Source organism: Octopus bimaculoides, chromosome 2 (genome assembly GCF_046866305.1).
Source record: "Octopus bimaculoides isolate indiv1 chromosome 2, ASM4686630v1, whole genome shotgun sequence".
Lineage (NCBI taxonomy): Eukaryota > Metazoa > Mollusca > Cephalopoda > Octopoda > Octopodidae > Octopus > Octopus bimaculoides.
Window position 1 is genome coordinate 106,620,164 of NC_142929.1, and position 15,622 is coordinate 106,635,785.

Genomic DNA, 15,622 nt, shown 5'->3' on the forward strand with positions numbered 1-15,622 from the left:
TAATTGTCACTATTCAAAAATTTCAGTATTTAACCTTTTAGTACTGGCCCCAGTAATCTGGTTTATGCTAAAACTGACCAGATCCAACCTCTCACACTTACCCTATAATGTCATTCTAAGAATGAACAATCACATCATTGAAATCTTGAAGCTACAAGACAATGCAGAATTAATTACAAACAATGTGAATAAATAAGCATTATATTTCACTAAGAAACCTAAATGCTAAAGTGTTAAAGGTTTATAATGGAATGGAAGGTTTATGATGCTTGTGGAGTATCTCCTTCTCCAATTATAATTATTTTTGTAGTTTCAAGGAACTGGAGCACAAAGAAGAAGTTCACAAGCAGAGTACAATTCAATAGCCGTTTATTTACAGAGTTTTCGTTCATGTGGTTCGCTCTCAGTCACTATCTTTATAGCAGTGAGTGGTTTGTCTTAACTCCGTACACTTGAGGTTCATTACCTCTGGAGATAAGCATGTGGAGTCAGAGTAGGATAAGAGTCCGCTGTGAGCTTCTGGCTGCGCAGTGTTTCTTGGCATAAGCGTGAGAAGAAAATGAGAGAGTGAATGTCGTTGTTTCTTGCTTAAATACTGGTTGCTGGCGAGAATCTCATTGTTGTCTTGTGCATGGCAAATGGTTGCAAGCAAGATCTCGTTCTTGTCTCGAGCATGGCAATGGCTATTGGTGAGATCTCGTTCAAAATGGCGCTGGCTTCTTGTCCTTCGCTACAGATTCATAATATTTACTACTAATTTTTCAAAATAAATGTTCCTAATTTTTGAAATTAGCAAGTAAAACTATGTTTGTATTGAAATTTTCAGTAAAATAAGAAGACATGAATCAAACTGAAAAGATCAAGAAAAATTGTGTTGGATTTTAAATAATGAAAAATCCATGATTCAAATACTTCAGAGAATCTCAGCATGAATAATTCAGTTTGTAATGGACAATGTCAATTTCAGCAAACCCCTGATGTCCACCAACAACTAGAGCATGCTGTTCAACAGGAGTTACCCCATACCAAATGTTCCCCTGAAAATAAGCAAGCAGAAATAATGTCAGAAAGAACTATTTGTTGTTCTAATGAATTAGACAGAAAAAAAGGCTACTTGGTAGAAACTTTTGTCTTATGACTTATAATTTCTTCTTTGACACTAAGGACTTCAGCAGTCATTGCCCTTGTATTAGCTTTCATAATTATTGAAAATATGTTTAATTCTACATTGTGTTCTACTTCCATATTTATACTGTAATATTGTTGCATCTCTTTCTCGTCATATTTTTTAACATTCTACCATTTGTGGTATTAGCCTCAATACAGAGTTCACATTTAAAGAGAACATAATTCCATCAGGCTTATAATGTGATATGCAGTGTTTATGTAAAAGTTGAAATCAGATATCTCTCTCTCAGACAAATAAAGTCTCTCTATATATATACCCTCACACACACACACATGCACACACGTGCACGCACACACACACACTCACACACTCACACACATGCACACGCGCACACACACATGTGCGCGCGCTTCATTTTTGTAATTGGTTTGCAAGGTTCTTGATGTGAATTCAAGCGTTGAAACAAATTTTGTTATGTCCTTGGAAGAGTCATTACACCAATAATAACATACAGAGAGGTTCAATTACAATTTTTCGTTATTAGTTAATTGCTTAAATATCCAACCAACCAAGTCAATGATCGTTCATATAATGTGCTGGTTAAACAATCAATCGGTTATTTCTAAGTTAAAATTCTTTTGGCACTCTTCACGACCTTTTCAGTGATTTAGTGACTTCCCCTCTTTCTGCAAGGTTTGCACTGAGAGGCTTAGAGCAGGCCCAGCAGACTTTGCAGAAAGAGGGGAAGTCACTAAATCACTGAAAAGGTTGTGAATGGTGGCAAAAGAATTTTAACTTACAAATAACCGATTGATTGTTTAACCAGCACATTAAACAAATGATTGTTAAGTTAGTTGGTTAGATAGTTAAGCAATTGACTAACAAAGAATTGGAATTGAACCTGTCTGTGTGTTATTTTCATTGTTGTAATGACTCTCCTAAGACACAACAGTATATAACAGTGACCGAGACCTTTGGTGATGTGCTGTGCATGAGATGACCTGTGAAGCCAAGTGCACCCATGCTGGTGGCATGGAAAGAACACCTTTTGAGCATTGGGCTTCACGGTAACAAAGTGGCTGAGTTTCTTTCAAGCGTTGGGCAACGAATTCTTGTGAACAAACTCAAGCATCCCCTCCAACTGAACATACTTTGGTTTTTCTCAGATGAGAAAAATTTCTGCCAGGATCAGATGGTGAACATACAGAACAACTGTTGGCTTGCTGTGTCCCCAAAACATGTAGCAAGAGTGATAAAAAATCAAACATCCAGTCAACGCCATGGTGTTTGAAGTGATCACTAGTGATGGCGACGTTGTGCCTCCATTCGTCTTTGCACATGACCTCAGGCTCAACACAGAGGCATACTTCAAGTGCCTGGAGAAGGTAGTGCTGCTCTGAGTCAAGAGGGTGGATGCTGAAAGACCCTATGTCTGACTACAGGACTCTGCACCATGCCACACAAGCAGGAGAACCCAGTCATGGTTGTCAGACAATTTCTGAAACTACATCACCCATAACATCTGGCCACCTAACTCTCCAGACTGCAAACCCCTTGATTATTATGTGTGAGGTGCAGTTGAGTGAGAGACCAACTCATGCATTATCTTGTAGTTATGAGATTTTGGTGACATGACTTTATGTTTAGAATGACAAATGTTGGATAGGTGTAAGTGGATAGATGAGGCTAGTTTGAATATAAAACAGGGAGAATATTTAGGTCAGATATGGCCAGTTTAAATACTAAACGGTTGATATTGTTTCATAGGCAACCTACTACCAATCACCTCATGTTAGACCAAAACAATCCCGACAAAAACCTGGGTCTAACTAATCCAGAGGTAAAGCTCTGCCTTTTCCATCATGGGAAGATTATTGTGTTCACCATTACATCTATAACAACACACAGCTCCAACAATAAGCTTACAAAAGTACTACAGTGATGATTTCTGCTAAACTGTCCAGCCAACCTTTTCATCATTCACACACACATGCGCACACGCACGCGAGCACACACACACACACACACACGCACACATACACGTACGCACACACACACACACACACACACACACACACATACATCCATGCATTCTCATGCATATTGTTAAACATATCAGAATTGCTTGGATGGGCAATGATTCAACATGTAATTTATGATTCAACATATAATTATCAATTCAGCAATAACTATTTACACTTTGTAGGTATTCCTATAAAAAGCATTTTAATATATGACAACAAATCAACAAACACCTTGTTTTCAATTGGTGACTACTGCATTCACATATGAATTTTACATTAGGTAACACTAGTGGCATCAGTCCACACACAACACATTTTCATTACATTTCCCTATGTTAACATTCATATATATCATCATCATCATCATCATTATTGTATGCCTACTTTCTCTGCTAGCATAGGTTGAACAGTTTGACTGAGGACTGGCAAGCCAGTAGGCTTCGCCAGGCTCCAATCTAATATGGCTTGGTTTCTATAGCTGGACGCCCTTCCTATTGCCAATCACTCTGAGAGCGGAGTGGGTGCTTTTTACTTGCCACCAGCATGGGAGCCAGTCAGAAGGTATCGGTATCGACCATGTCGGGATTGAACATGGTCAATGCCAGTGCTTTTTACATGCCGCCGGCACGGGATCCAGTCAGGGGGCGCTGACATCAACCATGTTCAGATTGTGCTTTTTAATGCCACTGGCACGGGAGCCAGTCAGGGGGCACTGGCATATATGTGTGTATATATATATATATATATATATATATATATATATATATCCACACACACACATACATACATACACATACACATATATTATGATATATGTAGTATATTTTTAATATATTAATATGTTATAATATCGTATTGTATTTGTATATATATATACGAACATATTTATTGTTATAGGTATAAATATACCATAAGCAATTATAGAAAAATGGAGGAGAAAAAGATGTTGAATCAAAATTAGATTTAATACAAAATAGGATTCAATACATACACATGTTTCAAAGGACAATACAAATATGAAAGAAAAAATTATAACCATAGTAATTATTAAATTTATGCATTGTCATTTTCATCAATGTGAGGAATTTTTGTAAGGGCAGCAAAAAAGGTTTAATAAAATAAAGTAAGTTGATATTAATCTAATTAATATCAATTTTTACCCTTATTATTTAAATTTAAATAACCATATTCTCTAACCGGCAGGCTTCAATGCAGAAAGTTATTTTCTGTAGAGTCATTTCTGGCTTCAGCATGCAAAAACGAAGACATTTGAAATATACTCCCAAATATAATTGATAGAACTGTATGCATGTTATCTCTCGGGAGGACGTCTTGTATATAGTTCTATAAATTATATTTTCTATGACAGTCACACTGAGGATTTGCAGACATTTACGTAATATAAATGGTAACAATGAAACCATGGTATGTGACTAATCACTTCATTTTGCATCTTTTCATTTGCCTTGCTCACTTTACGTTCTGGCGTTTTGCCGAATTTTCTCGAGAACAATTTTTCTTAGTGGTCAGACCATATGGGATCTACATTTAGCATATACGAATCCACCTAGTGGTCATTCCTCTTATAATGTAATATAATTTTCTGAATCTTTGGGTTTTTTCAATATGCTAAGCCACTGGTTTAAGTTGATATTAATCTAATTAATATCAATTTTTACCCTTATTATTTAAATTTTTATATCATCATCATCATCATCATTTAACGTCCGCTTTCCATGCTGGCATGGGTTGGACGATTTGACTGAGGACTGGCAAACCAGATGTCTGCACCAGGCTCCAATCTGATCAGGCAGAGTTTCTACAGCTGGATGTTTTTCCTAATGCCAACCACTCCGAGAGTGTAGTGGGTGCTTTTACGTGCCACTGGCACAAGGGCCAGTCAGACAGTCTTGGCAACGGCCACACTCCAAATGGTGTTTTTTACGTGCCACCTGCACAGGAGCCAGTCCAGTGGCACTGGCAACAACCTCGCTTGAATGTTTTTTCATGTGCCAGTTAGGCGACGGTGGTAACAATCACGCTCAAATGGTGCTATTTACATGCCGGTGGCACATAAGCCAGACAGCTCCTTTGGCAATGATCATGCTTGGATGGTGCTGTTAGCGCTCCACTGGCACAGGTGCCAGTCATCGAATTTGGTTTAATTACGATTTCAATTTCACTTGCCCCAACAGATCTTCACAAGCAGAGTTTAGTGTTCAATGAAGGAAAGGTTGGTACGGGTGCCAGTCGTCGAATTTGGTTTGATTTCGATTTCACTTGTCTCAACAGGTCTTCGCAAGCAGAGTTTAGTGTCCATACACACACACATACATATATATATATATATATATATATATATATATATATATATATATAAATTCAATAATAGGACGAATTCTTTTACAAGAATTTATCAAGTAGCTAGCGTGAAAAAAACCTCATAAGGGAAAAAATCCATCATTTATTCCCGAAATATATATTTATATTTATATAAGGGCATTACTATACAATAACGCCTCACGCCATGAGGGACTCTAAGGTCAGACTACTATAAGAAACACATTTTTACCGAATGCGAGGAAATGCAACTCTCAAGGCCGTGCTCCAGTCACATGACTGAAACAAATAAAACAATAAAAAACTATGCCATTTTAATCCCGAACAATGCCAGGTATCTCTGCTCATACATATATATCTTTCAACTGGGAGATGAAACTGGGAAAACGAGTTTATTGTTATCTAGTAAAGTTAGTTTATTCATCAGACTGACGTGGTCCATGGGAAAATTCATTCAAATACAGTGTCTTTATTGAAAAAGTCTGAAACTGCTTCATTAATATCTGGAATTTTCTTTGAAAGTCAGAATATATTGAGAGAGAGAGAGAGAGAGAGAGAGAAGGCGGGAGGGAGGGAGGGAGAGAGAGAGAGACGGAGAGGGATGGAGAGGGAGAGAATATAGGTGTATCAGATACCATACAACATAAATTCTTGGTTTATTAACATCATCTCCACCTCTCAAGGATATGCCACAATTACCAAATGGTAATTAAGACCAGCTCCATATGAGAAGGATGGTGGGGGGGTGGGATAATTTCAAGAATCAAGAACTTTCTGAAGTTGACATGCCATTGAGGGAAAGGACTGGCTTATTATCTGGAGATAAGAGAATAGTGTTGGTGTATCAGCATGATAATTGTCTAACCTTATCTCCAGTAGCCAAACACACACACATACTCTCTCTCTCTCTCTCTCTCACGCTCTCTCTCTCTCCAAAACCACAAGTTACTCACACACACACACATTCTCATCTTTATATATATAGATGACAAGGTGTACAACTCAAATACTTGATTTAGTGAAATTCACTCTGCCTCCAAAGGAGGTAAAACAATTTTCTAGTAGCAAGTGGGACCAACTCCAAATGAACTAGGAGATAATATCAAAACTAAAAAAAAAATTGACTTTCTGTTAAAAGAAAAGACAGTCTGGTTGTCTGAAGACAACAGCAGAAGGAATGACTGATAAATTGAGGTAGAAATTTATCCTAATCATTGTTTAGATTTTAAATATTTGCTTAGGGTTTGTATAGGTAAGAAATGGATTACTTGTTCATCTCTCTCTCTCTGATCCTCTTTTCTTATATCCATGTTCACAGGAGAAGGGGAGGGAAAGGGAGAGAGATAAGCCATATAGTTCAATAACAACATTGGTGCAGGCGTGGCTGTGTGGTAAGAAGCTTGGTTCCCAAACACATAGTTCCGGGTCACTAGCGTAGCTAGAGAGTAGGCCGCCCTCGGACCCCACAAAAGACACATATTGTCTAAAGCGGACCCAAAAGTACCGCCCCTTTAAAAGTGCTGCCCGGACGCCCCCCTCCCCCGCCTTCTCGCCCCCACCGCTACACTAGTGTTCCGGGTTCAGTAAAAGAAGTATGTTGTTCTGCTTAGAACAACTAGCTAGCCACAGAACGGCATCTTAAATGAATAAAACTATTTCGTAGCCGCTAAATAAACTGATACCAGCGAATTTGACAACGTGGAAGTGCTTAACTTATAATAATGAATCGCTAGTCTTCTGTAATGCTTGTATTGGCAACGTCATCACTATTTTTTTTAAAGTATGTAACGGGTGTGAATGGTGAGATATGGCTGCTATTTCTAGCAGGTCAAGCGACTGTATAAGATGTTCCTTTGCAATATAAATATCGTATTGTCAAAATGATTTGAAACACGATTGTCATTGGTTAAAAGGTTTTCTTAATTCTTTAAAGGCGGATGTATATTAATCTTTTACGTAACTTACTCTCACGTTGTAGGACGCACGTAAACACTTAATTAGTCCCCACTACCACCACACACACACATACACGATTAGACAGTGAGACGTAGACATGTAGGGACAATACATACGCAGTGAAAATAGCTAGGTTTGCAATAGTACATACGGGTGTGTTTGCAATAGTACATACACCTGTTTTATAATCTTGAGCTGTAATTTTAGAACTTTTTATTCCTTTATTTATTCTCTTTTTCTTTACATTGATACAAGGTCTCCAAATTAGAGACGAATGAGTTCTTTTCGTAAGCTCTTAATTTTGAATTCGAACCTGTTATGACACGATATAACATTGGGTTTTTCCAATACGTTGGGAGAGAAATTTGATTGTAGTGTTAGAAACTAGCTTCTTCTATCAAAGAAGAATTCTAATAAACAGAAGTCACACACGCACGCACGCATGCACGTACACACACATCTAAATAAGAAATAAAGTATAAATTTAAATTGATTAAAGTTTTTATAAGTTCTACAAGATTTAATCTGTTGGAAGTGAAATCTTTAATGTATCCACCAAACATCTATGACAAACAATATCCAGTTGAGACTGTGACAGTAATAAACAATGATGATGATGATACATATACATACATATGTAGTAACGCCGTGCGCATGCGTAGTCTTACGCATGCGTAGAATTAAACAACCAAGCGTTTCCCGCTCAATTCATTCTCTTTCTCGCTGGCCAGCGATTGAGCATGGACGTATTTAAGCTGTCTCTCTACATCTTTCGGACTTAAACTCGACAGCTCGCTCACAACTACAGAACAACGTCCCAACAACTATGCTCATACACACAGAAGCTATAACAACAAGAACTAAAGATGTATATATTTACCACCTAAATAAAGTGTTGTTTAAGTTGATAGTCTGGAGTTCAGCGTTCCGTTATATTCCTTTAATTTTATATAGGAAAGTCAGGTATACGTCTAATGATGTATAACCCACTTTCCTATACATACATACATATATATTGGGTTGCCCAGAAAGTTCGTACCGATTTTTAAAGGAAAGAAAAAGGTCAATAAATACATGCCATTACATTCTTAATCAACCAAATATGAACCATTTTGTTGCACACTGCGTCTCCATCTTTCCTTTAACTTGAAAATACTCTCTTCCCAGAATCGAGGTGGTTTCATGGCAAAGAATTCATCAAGGTATCTTTTTACATCATCCAAGGAATCAAAATTTTTACCATTAAGACTATTCTGCAGAGACCTGAATAAGTGGAAATCTGAAGGAGCAATATCTGGTGAATATGGAGGGTGGGGTAACACATCCCAGCCGAGCTGCAGCAATTTTTGTCTGGTTCCCAAAGAAACGTGTGGTCTTGCATTATCATGTTGGAAAACAACACCCTTCCTGTTGGCCAATTCTGGACGTTTCTCTTGAATTTCTGCTTTTAACTCATCCAGTTGTGTGCAGTATTTCTCAGAATTAATTGTCTGGTTACTTGGGAGAAGCTCATCATAGTACAGAATTCCTTTCCAATCCCACCAGACACAAAGCAAGAATTTTTAATGGTGAAGACTCGCTTTTGTGGTGGCTCATGTCGCTTACTCCAGGATCGCTTTCTCTGAACATTTTGGTAGATAATCCATTTCTCATCACCTGTCACGATTTGCTTTTAAAAAGGCGCGTTTTCATTCCGTTTATAAAGCGAATCACAGATGGAAATGCTATCCAAAAGGTTCTTCTCTCTCAACTCATGTGGTACCCAAACATTGTAGAGATTTGTGTACCGAAGCCGTCACTGATTCAGTTGCAAAGTGTTATTTTGAGTAAAGTTATTTGGTTGCAGACCTCCTTTGAGTCTTTTTATTATCACTGGGTCAGAGATAGTCCCCAGATGGTAAACTGAAGAGCCAGTTATGCATCCTAGTTCAAATTATTTATGCATCCCAAGCATGGAAGCAATTTGTACTGCCGTTTTCACATGAAAAGTGAATACATACATTATTGATACTATTAAGAGTGTTTTTCGAGAATTTACCTGTTTATATACTCCACAGAAAAAACTGATGATATACTACAGTAAAAATTAAAACATCAAGAGATTTAGGAAAATATGAGATGAAGTGGTAAAGTAGTGACTGATCTCAGGATACTGAGCCTCTCATAACAATGATTGGCAGTATGCAGTGCTGGAAAAAAATTTGCACTTCTCCATGCAAGCATCACATAACTTTAAAATGATGGCAATGATGGAGGATGAAAGTTAGGACTATTGTCCAATATATCCTTGTTGAGTCAGCATCTGCTCTCCATCACCTTTATTTGAGCCTCTTGTCCATTATATCCTGTAAGCCACCAGCTACTCTTTGATGTCCACTCATCTCTCTGTCACTAATTTCCTTGTCACTCACCCATTCTCCTATCTACTGTACTATCATTTTGTTTCTTCCATCATGTTCTTCGATATTCTCTCATTTCTGTTGCTCACCATCTCATTCTCTCCTCTATCCTCTGGATTGTCACTGTTTCCCCTCTCATACTCTTGCTCCAGCACTGTATCTCTTCCCTTACACTGTCCTTTGCCACCCTCTCATTCCAATCCCTATTTCCTTCATCACACTTTTGATCTCTGCTCTCTCTTAGTCATATTGTTTTGAATGAACAGAGATACTTTTTGAAAGTGATTACTCTTTAGTCTCGTCTATCACAAAGCAATCACAACAGTGCTGGTATCATGAGAGAATATACCCAGTAAATTCTGAAAAGTGCTCACCGAAAGAATGGCAACAATAGACTTCTGAGGACCTTTAGCTTATCTGAAGACATGGGTGCCTCTCTAGTGCTGGTGTCATGATAAAATACACTCTATATTCCATAAAATGTTTGGTGATAGAAAGGACACCTAGTCATAGAAACCATGCTGAAAATGAAAGGTTTGAAGTGAGATGTGTCCTTTGACCTGCTTAGGAGGGTAGAAACTTTGAATAAGAACTGACCCAGATCATGATAACCTACCCAATCCATAAGAGCATGGAAAACAGATGTAAAATGATGATGATAAATGCAACTTTATATCATTATCATCGTTTTAACGTCTTTTCCCATATGGCATGGTTTGGACGGTTTGACTGAGGACTGGCAAACCAGTAGGCTGCACCGGGCTCCAATCTGATCTGGCAAGGTTTCTACATCTGGATGCCCTTCCTAATGCCATCATGGTGCTGCTTTTCTCACAGATGGTGCCTAACTGACCCTACTATACTGTGTAGTTGACAAAATCAAAAACAATGTGCATGCACGAAATTAAAAATATAAAATGACGACAATTTACCCATTGCACTTTGTACATATGTTCTTTTATTTTTTTTATTTGCTTCACTCATTTGACTGCAGCCATGCTAGAGCACTACCTTTATGTATATATATATATATATATATATATATATATATATATGTATACATATATATATGTGTGTGTGTGTATATATATATATATATATATATACACACACACACACACATATATATGTATACATATGCCATGCTTGAGTAGAAGACCCATCAAGCCAAGTGAAGTCATAGTCATAGTAGCTACTGGTGTCACGCAACTGGCACCTGTGCCAGTGGCATGTAAAAACACCCGTTACACTCTCAGAGTGGTTGGCATTAGGAAGGGCATCCAGCTATAGAAACCATGCCAGATCAGACTAGAGACTGGTGTGGCCCCTCAGCTTGTCAGCCCTGGTCAAACCATTCAACCCATGCCAGCATGGACAACAAACATCAAACGATGATAGTGATATGTACATATATACGATGGGCCTCTTTCAGTTTCCAATTCAATTCACAAGGCTTTGGTTGGCCCAAAACTATAGTTGAAGACACTTGCCCAAGGTGCTATGCAGAGGGACTGAACCTGGAACAATGTAATTGGGAAGCAAGCTTCTTACCACAGTTACGCTTGTGCCTATACATAGAATATTATGTACTGTCCTTCTTTATTGGTTCTGAGTTCAACCCACTGTGCAGTTCCTTGAGCAAGTGTCCTCTACCATATCTTCCAGTTGACCAATATCTTGCAGGTGGAATTTGATAGATGGAAAATGCAGAAGTCTATATTATCATTCTATTACATGAAAGAAATGCATGTCTGTCACTGCTTCCAGTAGTGCATGTGCAAAAATTGATAAAAAAACATATAGAAGCTAACTCACATAATTTTCTGCCTTTTTCTAGGCTGAACTTTATTTCACTAAACTGTCAAGTATATTTATGTGTGTGCACTAGTGTTAACAATACAATACAATATAGTACGGTATGGTACAATACATGCATGCATACATACATACATAAGAATCCACAATATGGTAGAAGCTGTAGCCACTCATAATAAAAAGGAATACTGATGGAATGTACCAGTGAAGACTTCAATAAAATATAAGCACAATAGACCTGATATAATGATTTAGGATAGAGAAGAGAAACTGTGCACAGTTGTGGAAATTAGCTGCCCAGCAGATGTTAACATAAAGCTGAAGATCAGTGAAAAAGAGAACACCTATGCTGAACTATTGAGAAATCTGTAGTTACTCTATCCAGATTACTAGTTCAGCCTTATGCTGTAATTATTGAAGCCCTGGAAAATGTAACATGCTGCCTAAATACCAATCTTTAGAAATTAGGTTTCTCAAAACCAGAAAGGAGAAAGCTAATTCGAAGACTACAGATACAATCCATCACTGGAATTGTAAAAATCTGTAAAACTTTCCAGAAGTTTATCATTTAAATATATATGAGCATGTCTAGATATGCAACTATATGCATGAGAGTACATACATACATACATACAAACAAACAAAAATACCCTGTTGTTGACATTGAAATTCCAATGAAGAAACCAGTTCTTTCTCTATTGACCCGAAATCTTGAAATGAATAATGACATACATACATATGTATACATATTTATACACATATATATGCATACATATATTTTCTTTTACTTGCTGCAGTCATTAGGTTGTGGTCATGCTGGAACACCTCGAAGAATTTTAGTTGAATGAATTGATCTCAGTATTTACTTATTTTTTAAAACTTGGTACTTACTCTAATGGTATTTTTCTCTGAACTGCTAAGTTACAGGGACATAAACACACCAACACCACTTGTCAAGCAGTGATGGGAGGCAAACTGGGACACAAAGGGGACACACACACACAGATAAAACCATAAAGTCAGGAGGTATGAGAGGTGAAAATGAAATTTAAAAACCTTCTTTATGCAGTATTAATTTAAATATGGAAGAAATTTATGTGTACATGTTTACTTCAAGCTCAGCTCATTACAATACAATTGTATATTCACAAATTAATGGAAATAAAGAAAGCAGCTCATTAGGTTACCTGAATATCATGGTTATGCCAACAATTCAACTTCAAATATGTGTACAAAATTTTCTCTTCATATATATTGTTGTTGGCACTCCGTCGCTTACAACGTCGAGGGTTCCAGTTGATCCGATCAACAGAACAGCCTGCTCATGAAATTAACGTGCAAGTGGCTGAGCACTCCACAGACACGTGTACCCTTAACATAGTTCTCGGGGATATTCAGCGTGACACAATGTGACAAAGCTGACCCTTTGAATTACAGGCACAACAGAAACAGGAAGTAAGAGTGAGAGAAAGTTGTGGTGAAAGAGTAGAGCAGGGTTCGCCACCATCCCCTGCCGGAGCCACGTGGAATGTTTGGTGTTTTTGCTCAATAAACACTCACAACGCCCGGTCTGGGAATCGAAACCACGATCCTATGACCGCGAGTCTGCTGCCCTAACCACTGGGCCATTGCCCCTCCCCCTTCATATATATATATATATATATATATATATATATATATATATATATATATATATATATATATATATATATATATATATATATATATATATATATATATATATATATATATATATATATATATATATATATATATATATATGTATATGTATATATACAATATATGGAAGGATGAAACTGGACAAAATTGCGTTGGTTGGTTAATAAAAGAAAAGATATATTGCTTCATGTCAATTAAGTCAAAGAACCAGATAGGAATTGATAATCATCAATGTAAACAAAAAGCAAGAAAAAATATGATGAAGCAAAAATAAAGTGAAAAATAGCATAAAAAGTATATAAAAACAAGTATACAAAAAAGCAAATAAAATAAAAGAGTTTTTAGCCAAACATCTGGAGATTTAAATATTCAACACAAGCCAACAAGGTCACAAAACCTCACTAAAGGATTTGAACTGTCAAGAATTTTACACACACATTCCAGCCTCACCTGAAATATACTTTGTAGCACAATGAACTGGAATAAAACAAAGAATAGAAACACGTACATAGAAACATATTTACAGGAATATATAATCACTAGCAGAAATACCCGGCGTTGCCCGGGTTAAAGAGAATAATGAAATCTAAAAACGCCGTCTAGACTACGCATCATCTTTATATATAGAGATGTATATACACACACGTACCCAAACACACGTATATATATGTATATCAATATAAATATATGAAAGTCAATGAAGTTTCGTAAAAGAAGGTGATCATGTACATACTTTCTTGCTGTTGTGATCATAACACCTCATTGTAAACTATGTTCCTTGTTTTCCCTTGTGGAGCATATACAAATAGGTTTTTTGTTGCTGCCCACTCTTGAGCAGCCAACATACAGTTGTCCATGTGAGAAGCAGGGCTCTTCCAAGAGAAGACCAGTTACAGACAGTGTTTGACCCTGATATTTGTTTATGGACATGGCAAAAGTCACACGAAGGGGTAATTGTAGTCTTCTGAATGTAAAAGGAATGTCTGCTCCTGATGGAGTAAGAGGAATTCTTGGAATAAAGACATCATCCCCTTTTGCACATCCAGAAAGAATGGTAGCCTTGATAACGTGTGACATCATTTTCTAAATAATGCTCATCTGTTATGTTCGGGTTAAAATTTCATCAACATCAAAAATATATGAATTTTCATGGGAGTTATGGCCGTTATGCAAAGAATATAATTTCCAAATTTCATAAAGATCCATTCAGTACTTTTGACGTAATTTTGGATAAGAAAACAAATGACTAATGTGTGTGTTTGTGTGTGTGTGATGGGTGTATATATGTATAGATATCTGTATGCATGTATATATGTATATATGTGTACATATTACATGTACATCTATATATATATATATATCTACACATATGTATACATATACATGTATGTATAGATCTATATATATATACATATACGTGTACATCTATATGTATACATATACATCTCTCTCTCTCTCTCTGAAAGTATCTGTCATTACAGTATCGAAATGGTGTACATATACATGTATATGTATACATATACATCTCTTTCTCTCTTTCTCTCTCTGTGAAAGTATCTGTCACTACAGTATCGAAATGTGATTGTTTCAGTTAGTGGAATAGTTTCATTTTTAAAGTGAAAGTATTTGACATGAGTGTTTTTGTTTCACTTTTGACACGTAATACTTAAATAGTGGAGGAGATATTATGTTGCCGTGTGCTCGAACTCTGCAAGAAGTTAATAATTTTTTTTGACTAAAACAACTGGAACCCTAAGTAAGGCATGTGTAAAATTTGAATGAAATTGGTTGCGTAGTTCTCGAGTTTTAGGGATTCACACAGACAGACACACATTCTCATTTTTATATATATAGATACACCTCAATATATAAAACTGAGAATGTGTGTCTGTCTGTCTGTGTGAATCCCTAAAACTTGAGAACTACACAACCGATTTCATTCAAATTTTACACATGCCTTACTTAGGGTCCATGCAATGTCATGGGCCAAAATTTTTTCAACTTCTTGCCTAATGCGAGCCCGGTGCAATCTCTTATCTCTTACACTATTTCAGTATTACATGGTAAAAGTGAAACAACATCTCTATCATAGTGTGAGATACTTTCAGTTTAATAGTTTCACTATCAATACTGAAACTATTATCTCACATACATATATTATGTATATATATATCACATATGTATGTATATATAGATGTATAAGTGTATTTGTATATATATATATATATATATATATATATATATATATATATATACATGTATATATATACACATTTATA